General features: G+C 38.3%; 1 protein-coding gene across 1 annotated transcript in view; it reads left to right on the top strand.

Moving 5' to 3' along the window:
• Positions 1–7,597: 7,597 nt before the first annotated feature.
• The window catches only part of LOC138044144 (uncharacterized), an 8,935-nt gene continuing 6,532 nt past the window's right edge, over positions 7,598–10,000 (top strand). Inside the window, exon 1 of the mRNA XM_068890815.1 lies at positions 7,598–7,623. The gene's annotated coding sequence lies outside the window, so the exon portion shown is untranslated. The remainder of the gene's footprint in view (positions 7,624–10,000) is intronic.

Here is a 10,000-nt window from a genome sequence, read left to right as displayed (position 1 = left end):
AACCTGACCTTGACTAGCCCCACCCTGTGGACTGACAACTTGTCAAATGCTCAGGGAATAATAGTTGGACCTGCAAAAGTTGGAGCCATAAGTCCACTGTTCTTCCTTCTTGCCACTGACAACAGGTCCAGATATAAATTTTCTGCCTCTTTCCAGTCCTTTGGTTCCCGTAAGTCACTGTTGGACAGCACATAATTGAAGTAGTCTGTGTACTTGACATGGGTAGAATCAATCCGTCAACTCCACCGTGGTCCTCAGCCCGGCAAAACAATTCATCGGGTCTGCCAGGAACTGTGTCATGCCGTGAATCTCTTATGCGGTGCGTGTTCCAATGTTCTTTTACAAAATCAAGATCTTTTTGGATGATTCCAGAAAAGGAGAACCAAATGCACTCGTTTTCGATTTCACTGCCCGGGTTGAATTTATCATTTTCAATCATATCTTGCAAATAGTTTATCCACCATGTAGACCGGTTTCGGCGATAGAAAGACCACCATCCTTCTATCCTCTGATTGGCAGGAGATGGGCCGTAAATATGGGCATCTACGTCCTGTCTAAATTTGCACTGCATAGCAGCCATTAAGACATTCTCAGTGCCACAGTCGGTTCTTAATTTCACTGGACAACCACCATAATCGTCGATGCAATCAACAAAATTTGACGTTGCTGTCTCCGGAAGGTTGTTTGACCTAACCAATCGAAGCCATGTATCCATGTATTGGGAAACCATATGGTTTGCGTTTGTCGTAACCGTTCACGTGCAACAATAGTTGTGTAGTACACTCTTGTACTCAAATCCTCTTGAGAAATAGAACGTTATTAATATCGGCTCCACACTCACAAATGCTCAAGAAAGCCGTCATTTTGTAATTTCTTAAAGTTCCCGCCAGCTGACCGCTGAGTGCACTGGGAATTAAGCCTCAACTCCATGGTTGCCTCCATTCCACTACGCTCAATTGTAAAAATAGTTGCATGCCCTGTATTTCTGTACGGGAATGTACATATTTCTGTACTAGAATCGAACATATATATGTACTCGAATAAATATTGTTGTAATTCGAATATATATTGTTGTGTTGGATACATATTGTTGTACTGGAATAAATATTGCTGTACTGGAATATATATTGTTGTATTGCCCTTCAGACAAAATGTTGCAGCATTTTAAAACACTGTGGGCCAATCAAATCTACATGTAAACCTGACAACAAAGAAAAACAAATATTCAACTTCCCTACCTACAAAGTGTTATTAAAATGTATCAAAGTGATTCCTGTCGAAAAAAAACTTTAGGTGCTCGTCAATAAAGACACCCAAGTATTTAATCTGGGACTTTTGTTCTATACTGCAAACTGTTATACTGATATTTGTTTTCTTCTCGGGTGAAGTAATTATTATGTAATTTGTCTTCTCAAAATTAATAAATAGCATATTTGCTGCACAAAATTTTAAGACCTTTCCAAGTTCTTCATTAACAACTGATTGCAATTGTTCGGGGTCTTTTGAAGAATAAAACATAATTGTATCATCTGCAAAAATCCTAAAAGTTAATTTCATCTAGCTATAGGACCTAGGCAAATCATTAATATACAATAGAAACAGCAGTGGACCTAGTGTAGAGCCTTGAGGCACGCCACATCTGATGGTTTTCAGGCTGGATTCTGCATTACCAACTTTGACATACTGTTTACGATTAGTTATATAGTCTGAAAACCATGCATGGAGAAGTCCTCGGATCCCATATTTATACAGTTTTTCTAAAAGAATATGGTGGTTAATTGTATCGAAGGCCTTGGAAAAGTCTAAAAAGATACCACATGTTATTTGTTGATCGTCGACTGCTGATTTTAATTTCTCCACAGTTTCTAGAATGGCATATTCAGTGGAGTATCCCTTTCGAAAGCCAAACAGGATGTTAAAGAGTAGACATTCTTTTTCTAGACAGGACACAAGTTGGCCATATACTAGTCTTTCCAGTAATTTACTATAGGGAGAAATAACTGCTATTGGCGTATAATTTCCTAGGTCAGATACACTGCCACTTTTAAATATTGGGGAGAAATGATTGCTATTGGCCTATAATTTCCTAGGTCAGATACACTGCCACTTTTAAATATTGGGGTTACTTTTGATATTTTAAAGATTTCAGGAAACTTCCCTGATGGTATTGAGTCCTTATATATTTCAGAAATTACATAATTACGATTTACATTTGTGCACACGTAACTAAACGATAGCAGAACGAACGAAGAAACCCAACTAGGCACTTTTTTATATTCTGCGCGCGTGTCGCAATATTATATCGACGGAGGTTCAATGTGACTCGCGTGCACTGACACAGTGATGTACGATAATTTGTTCGAAGTGGATAAAGATTAGTGACAGGCCTGCACGGACTCCCTGTGTGATTTAACTGTAGATGAATGTAGCCTTCAGTGGATGAATTAGTGACAGACCTATACGGACTCCCTGCATGATTTAATTGTAATTGAATGTAGCCTTCATAGCTTAGCTTTAACTAGCCTGTCTGAAAGAGATTTACCTCTTCTGTACGATAGGATGGGCGGATTCTTGAAGATAGTGTTCAGCAAAGGCTGATTTTGTATTAAGTCCCAGTTTAGCATGAGTATATTTTTAAGGTTACCCACCGATGGGTGGTATGTTGTGACAGATGGCAAGATTTGTTTCCGTGCTTTTGCTTTTTGTTGGAGTGCCGATTGTCTTCCGGCGAAGCTGACTTCTGATAACGTTGTTTGTATCATCTTGTGAGGATAGCCGCGCGCAATGAGGCGCGATTTAAAATTGGTGATACTATCATTAAAGGCTGTTTCAGAAGAGTTTGTCATGAGGAGTCTAAGGGCTTCACCTTTAATAAAACCTTTTTTCACGCCTGGTGGGTGGCTCGAGGTAAAATGTGTGTACTGAAAGGTTTCAGTCGGCTTGTAATGTGTTCGGATGTCAAGGATCGATTCGTTTCTGAATCTTTCTCCTTTAGATATGATTGTGTCGAGAAATGTTATTTATATCTCTGAGATTTCAGCCGTGAATTTGATTGTAGGGTGGAAGTTGTTAGCTTGTTTTATGAACAGGTTTATTTCCTTTATATTGGAATCCCACAATGAGAAAATGTCGTCAATGTAACGTTTCCACTTTATTGGTTTCGTGTTGCTTTGGTTTATCAGTTTTGTTTCTATTTCCACCATGAAGATGTTGGCAAATGCAAGGCTACATTCAATTACAATTAAATCATGCAGGGAGTCCGTATAGGCCTGTCACTAATTCAGCCACTGAAGGCTACGTTCATCTACAGTGAAATCACACAGGGAGTCCGTGCAGGCCTGTCACTAATCTTTATCCAAAAGTGCCTTTTTCATTCGAAATATTGCAAACTGGAGAAGTCATCCGGTAGAAAAGTGGGTATTAATGAACAATATTTATGGTCTAGTGCCCAAACAGCACAGATCTGGGAAAAAACGCGAAAAAGAGATCATTTTTACCAAAATTAGACGGTTTTAGAATACGACGAGACGTTTTAGAACGTGTTTTTATATTCCGCGCGCGTGTCGCGATATTATATCGACGGAGGCTCATTGTGACACGCGTTCACTGACACATGTGATGTACAATAATTTGTTGGAAGAGGGTAGGAAGAGGCCATAGAAATGAAAGACAGATCAATGGAAAAGATCTGTTCCAAACCACTGTAACATCGTCAACCAATGTTGCCTTCGTTTATGATCTCCTCATTTTAAGTTCTAGTTAGTTCTGAAACGAAGCAAGACTGTGGTGTATTAAAGAAGCAAGCCGTTTCTTTGAGCAACACTGATGCATGATTTAGAAGCACTGAGAACAAAAGGCAAAGTAAAGAGGAACCTTAAATAGAACGTATAAAATGATAGTTGTGAAATTACTATAGGCAGAGTTAAACTACTGTGCAATTAAACTGCGAAGGTATTAGCATGAAAATTAATTTACGTCAAATGTCATTTTAAAGTAAAGCAAAAAATTAACTTTATTTAAACACGGAAAATCATCAGTTAAGCTAAAAAAAAGTAAAAAAACGCTTTACAACTGTTTTACATGATTGCCGTGTGGGAATCCGATAGGTCAGATACTTGCTTGATTGTGCGTTTGAACTGCCCAATAGAGTCAGCATCATCTTAAGTATTGGGGCAAATTGTTCCACAAACAGGCCCCGCTATAACAGAAGCTTCGTTTCAAATAATTAGTATTTGGCTTGGGTAGAGTAAGTTTACTTTCTAAGTTTCTCAAGTTATATTCAGCATCTCGTTGACCGAAAAGGCGTTGAAGCAGAAGGTATTCCGGGGCAAGATCGTGAATTTTTTTTATACATAATTAGTGCTTTCTGTTTTTTTATCGAGAAGGAGGTAGGAGCTCGTATCAAAGGGTAATTTAGTAATTACCCTAGCTGCGCGATTTTGTAATTTTTGCAGTTTATCACTTGACTGGTCACTTACTGAGCAGTCCCAGACAGGAGTGCAATAATCAAAATGCGGTAATATTAAATTAAAGCGTTATATATTTGAAGCGCAGTATTAGCTGAGATAAAGTGCCGTATTCGTTTTAAGGCTCCTATAGCTGAGGAAACTTTCCTGCATATTACGTCTACATGATTTGACCAAGAAAGCCGATCATCAATGATAAGACCGAGGGATTTAGTGCGATCTACTCCCTTGATCATTTATATCAACATCGTCACATTGAGTGTTTCAGTAATCTCTCCCTAGCTCCAATTATCACTGACTCGGTCTTAGCCACATTTAAACTCAACCTGTTAGCTCTAAGCCAACAGTTAAAGTTACTGAGTTCAGGAGTTAATGCTAGTTTAAGCTCTGTTAAAGTTTTTGCAGTTGGGGTTATATTGGTATCGTCAGCGAACATTCTCGGGGAAGCCTCCCGGAGGCAGTTAGGAAGATCGTTAATATACATTAAAAATAGCAAGGGACCTAATATGCTGCCTTGTGGAACCCCACAAGTTATAGTGCGAGGAGTTGACAGTCTTCCATTAACATTTCATCTCTGGGTCCGATTGCTTGGTCGGCCCCAAAGTATGACATCTTGCGTAAAATGATTTCATGGCCGATATTGTCGAATGCCTTTTTAACGGTCAATAAAATCGACGCCATTCAGGAAGCCATAGTCGATGTTAACAGACCAGCTATTTGTCGCCTCAAGCAAAGCTGTAACGGTACTGTGTAAGGAACGGAACTCTGACTGGCAACTTTACAGCAGTTTATTATCATTTAAGTAATGGTAAAGTTGGTCATAGACAAGTTTTTCAAGCACTTTTGAGACTACTGGGATAACGGAGATGGGGCTATAGTTATTTATGTCTGATTTTGAGCCTTTTTTAAAGATCGGTGTCACCCTAGCCAATTTCCATTCAGTTGGATAGATTCCCGTGAGGATTGATTTCGTAAATACGTCTGTTAGTGAGGGTGCAACAATACTAGCTGCCATTTTTAATAACTTACTAGGGATCTTGTCAAGGCCAGTGGCTTTCTTTTCATCGATTGTTTTCAACAGGTCTAGAAAAATGTCGATACTCGGAGTTTTTAGAGAAAACGAATTATCAGAGGGCGACAAGAATGATTCAGCGTCAACTTCTCCAACCGGAATATCAAGAGCTAGCATTTTCGCAATGTCAGTGAAGTGCACATTGAAAGCTTCCGCATATCATCGGCGTTATTCATAGTCCTATTATTAGCTTGGATTTCCAAAGTATTGGACGACTTACAACTACAAAGTTCGTGAGCTAAGCTCGTTAATAAGATTCCAAGTTTTACCTGGATTGCCTTTGCTAGTTTCCAAGTTTTCAGAAAAATATCCGACGTTTTTTTAGCAAGTTTAGTTGCACTATTCACCTGGTTGTTTGCCCGTTTAAACTGCTGCCACATGACATGATCATTTGTAGAGATCGCTTTCTTTTTAAGAACATCTCTTCTGCAAATTCTGAGCAATAATTCTCTCGTTATCCACGGAGACCTCTTGTTACGAATTCTTTTTGATTTTAGAGGCGCGTGTTTGTCCATGCAGCTGACAAACAGGTTTTTTCCATTCTTGCCACATTTGGATCAGAGTGCGAACTAACATTCCTCCCTGGCATTTGCTCGAGATCATTTAAGAACTTATCTTTTTGAAAGTTTTTAAACTGCCGCATTTCCATCGTGCGAGACCCGTCTGCCGTCATAATTAGCCTTACGTGTCATAAAAACAAGGGAATGATCTCTAATCCCAACGTGAACAACCCCAAAGTTTGAAACTTTCTCCGGGGAATTAGTTATGCATAAATCGATCAGGCTTTTTGACACCTGGGTAATATGTGTTGGTTCCGTGTTTAATTGGCTAAGTGTAACAAATTTTTTATGTCGGCCCGATTTTTTTTCAAAGCCGCCGCCAAAAATCGGGCCGACAAGTCGCACCGTGTAAACCGGCCTTAAGAGTTAAGACCATAGATATCAACAATGTTAGTTAATGAGGAAGAAATATGTGCTGTTGCCTCAGGCAACAAATTGCAGTTACCATCGCCAAATAGATACAACTCCTTATTTTCAGCGTCAATTTCTCAATTCTCTCAATTTCTCTATCAATTTCTCAAACTCGTTAAACAATTCGGTGGGAGAACCTGGTGGCCGATACCAGGTGCCAACCACGAATCCTGTACTTCGAGGCATGCTGATTTCAACGAATAAACACTCCAAATTATCGTTATTTAGATCACCTCGTACTCGGAAACTAAGATTTGTGTGCAGGTAGATACAAACACCACCCCCTTTCGTTCCATTAACTCCGCGATCTCTTCTGTCTACTTCAAAGTCAGGTACTAAATAAATTTCGTTATCATGAATATCTACTTTAGAACAGGATATGAAGACTCGAAGTTCATCAATATGGGACGGCAGACTATTTATATTTAGGGAAGCAATAACCAAACCTCGCCCAAAAACACTAGTTTAATTAAACTTACCCAGTTGTCGCTCGTGCTGGCATCAGGCAAATCGGATTTGCTTGGTCATGGTGAAAATGCCTTCAAGAAGGTTATTTCAGAAATTATATTATTACGATTTACATTTGCGCACACGTAGCTAAACGAAAGCGAAACGAACCAAGAATAGGAACTAGGCATGTTTTCGCTGTGTCGTCCGGATATTCTGCGTGTCGCAATATCGACGGAGGCTCATTGTGACACGCGTGCACTGACACGCGATGTAAAATAACTGAAGAACAGGAAGTTGAGGTACACAATAATTTGTTCGAATCGAAGAGGGTAGGAAGAGGCCATAGAAATGAAAGACTGATCGATGGAAAAGATCTGTTCCAAACCACTGTAACCAACCAATATTGCCTTCGTTTATGATCTTCTCATTTATAGTTTTCGAGCCGTAAATTTACGTAATTTTACAATATGGCTAATCAAAGTTTTTCCTTACCCACTCGTCCCCTGAGATACAGAGCCTGACATCGACACGCCTAGTTATGATAATTTGTGGTTAAAGGTTCGTCCTTTATCACAGTTTTGTAGCAAAAAATCTTGTCAGATTGAAGTCGACTCCTTCATTGAAAGGTGTGTTTCAAAGGTGGGAAACAGGCAGCAATCATTAGGTAAGACTTTTTGACAAATTACAACTAAAGCTTTTATAGTTTTTGGTAACTTGAACTAGGACTATGCATTTTACAACTTTTACCTCTCTTTTCTCAAAGCATGCCACTCTTAATTTTTATTTATTTATTTATTTTTATTTTATTTTTCTCCATTTATTTATTTTACATTTACATTGTATTACAAGATTTGAAGACGACGATGCTATTTGTGTAATTAAATATCAGGTTACAAGAATAAATGGAGAGGGCAAGATATAGTTAAACTAATTACATGCCCTTTGATTAAATTACAGTTTTATTTAGGTTAAAAGAGAAAAAAAAAGAAGAATGAACTCTATAACTATGAAAAACTATGAAAAATATATAAAGAGAGGAAAAAGAGAAAGCACAGACACACACAAATATATAGATATATAAGATATATATGATAACATTGGAGAGTCGGCGTGGCGATTATTAATACTGAGCAAGATAATAGTTGAAAAGTGCTCTTTTGAACGATGTTTTAGTTGTCTTTTCATATATAGATAAGGGAATATCATTCCAATAATAACATCCTATAACTGTCGGGCAGAATTTTCTTATATCTATTTTAAAGCTACTAGGATTTAGGTGTTGCAGGGATGCACTTCTTGTATCATAATTATATTGCTGAGATACCAAGGCCAACGTGAAATTAGATGGCTTTTTATCTACTAAGTGATCATAACTCAGTTGGCAGGTATTTAGCTTACAATGTCAGGGAGCTTAATTAGGCCAAGGTTTACATAATGAGACGTAATATGATCTCGAAGTGAAACATTATTAATAACTCTTACAGCTTGGTTTTGCAGCTTTACCAATTGTGATACTGGAGCTTCGTAATTATTACCCAACAGAATGCAGCCGTAGTTTAAATAGGGGTAGACAAGTGCGTAGTAGATACTTATCAAAGACTGCTTTGTTACATGTAGTTTCAGTTTTGCGATGATATTTACACTTTTGCTGATTTTACTACTGATATGGTCAATGTGATCATGCCAAGACAAAAAGCAATCAATAACTAATCCTAAGTATTTAATGTTGCACGACTCCTCAAGATATTGGTCGGCAATTTTTAGAGGAGGGTGTAAGTTAGAATTAACTTTTTGTCTCGGTTGGAAAATTAGGTATTTTGTTTTACTTAAATTCAGAGTTAATCTGTTAGAACAAAGCCATTCATAAATTGTTGGCAATTCAGATATTATTAACTGTAGCAATAGATCATTGTAGGTCCTTACCAGCCACAGTCAGCGAAGTATCATTGGCAAATAGTCTTATGGAAAATTAGTTGCATTAATAATATTATTTATATAAACTAGAGAAAGAACCGGACCTAAGATCGACCCTTGGGGTACTCCTGAGTTTATTTCCAGGAAGTCAGATTCAACGCCATTAACAAAAACTTTTTGCTTCCTTTTGTTTAGGTAAGATCTAAACCACTTGTTTTCAATGTCTCGTATGCCATAAACGTCAAGTTTTGACAATAGGATAGAACAAACAGTCGAGCAAATGAGCCAGTCGAACAAATGAGCTGGTCGCATACATGACAGCATGTAATTGCTCTGGAAGGAAGTTTTTTCATTCTGTTATATATAGTCCAGAGTGATCATGCGAATTGTAGTTTTCTGAAAAAGAATTTTATTCGTTTGAAAGGCTAGTAATATCAAAAGCTCTTTCAGTTGAATGATGCCTTCGATCGAGGAGAGTTTTCAGGAGCACCCAACGAATCTGTTCCTCACATTATCTGTTCCCCAGAGGAATCTTGCTGGCTGGCAAAAATACAGGTGTTTCGATTAGCTGGCTGGGAAATTTTGTTATTGATAGAGGTTTTGCCTGGGAATTACTGACTTTTTCTAGCATTTCAACCCGAGCTGGCTGTAGAAACTCTGAAGACTGAGGACTACTAAAAAAAAAAAAAAAAAGAGAACCCCTTCCCTCTCCCAGAGAGTAGTCACAAACATACGACGGCTGGTCAGAGTGATTGCGCTTGCGGAAAAAACCTGTTTTGTCCCGGTTTTGTCGCTTTTGTTCGGTCGTTTTGGATCGAGGGATTTGAAAGCGCGCGGAATTCCTGACTGGGAAATAAATTTTATCAGCTGGCTGGGAAACCAACCAATTTTATCTAGCTGGCTGGGAAATTTCTTGTGTGTCTTGCTGGGAAAAAGGAACAGATAATGTTTTCCCAGCAACATTGAAAAACACCTGAAAATGCCTTAATAACATTTGTTTTCATTAACTGGGGTATAATAATACATTTTACAACAAATTGGTCGTTGGGTGCCCCTGAGTTTTAGAACTTGCGTTCCTCTAGATTCACTGTGAAATTCCAGGGTGTTTGAGACCGCATATCATGTAA

This window comes from Montipora capricornis, chromosome 3, assembly GCF_036669925.1.
Source record: "Montipora capricornis isolate CH-2021 chromosome 3, ASM3666992v2, whole genome shotgun sequence".
Lineage (NCBI taxonomy): Eukaryota > Metazoa > Cnidaria > Anthozoa > Scleractinia > Acroporidae > Montipora > Montipora capricornis.
This window is presented reverse-complemented; position numbering and strand designations above follow the sequence as displayed.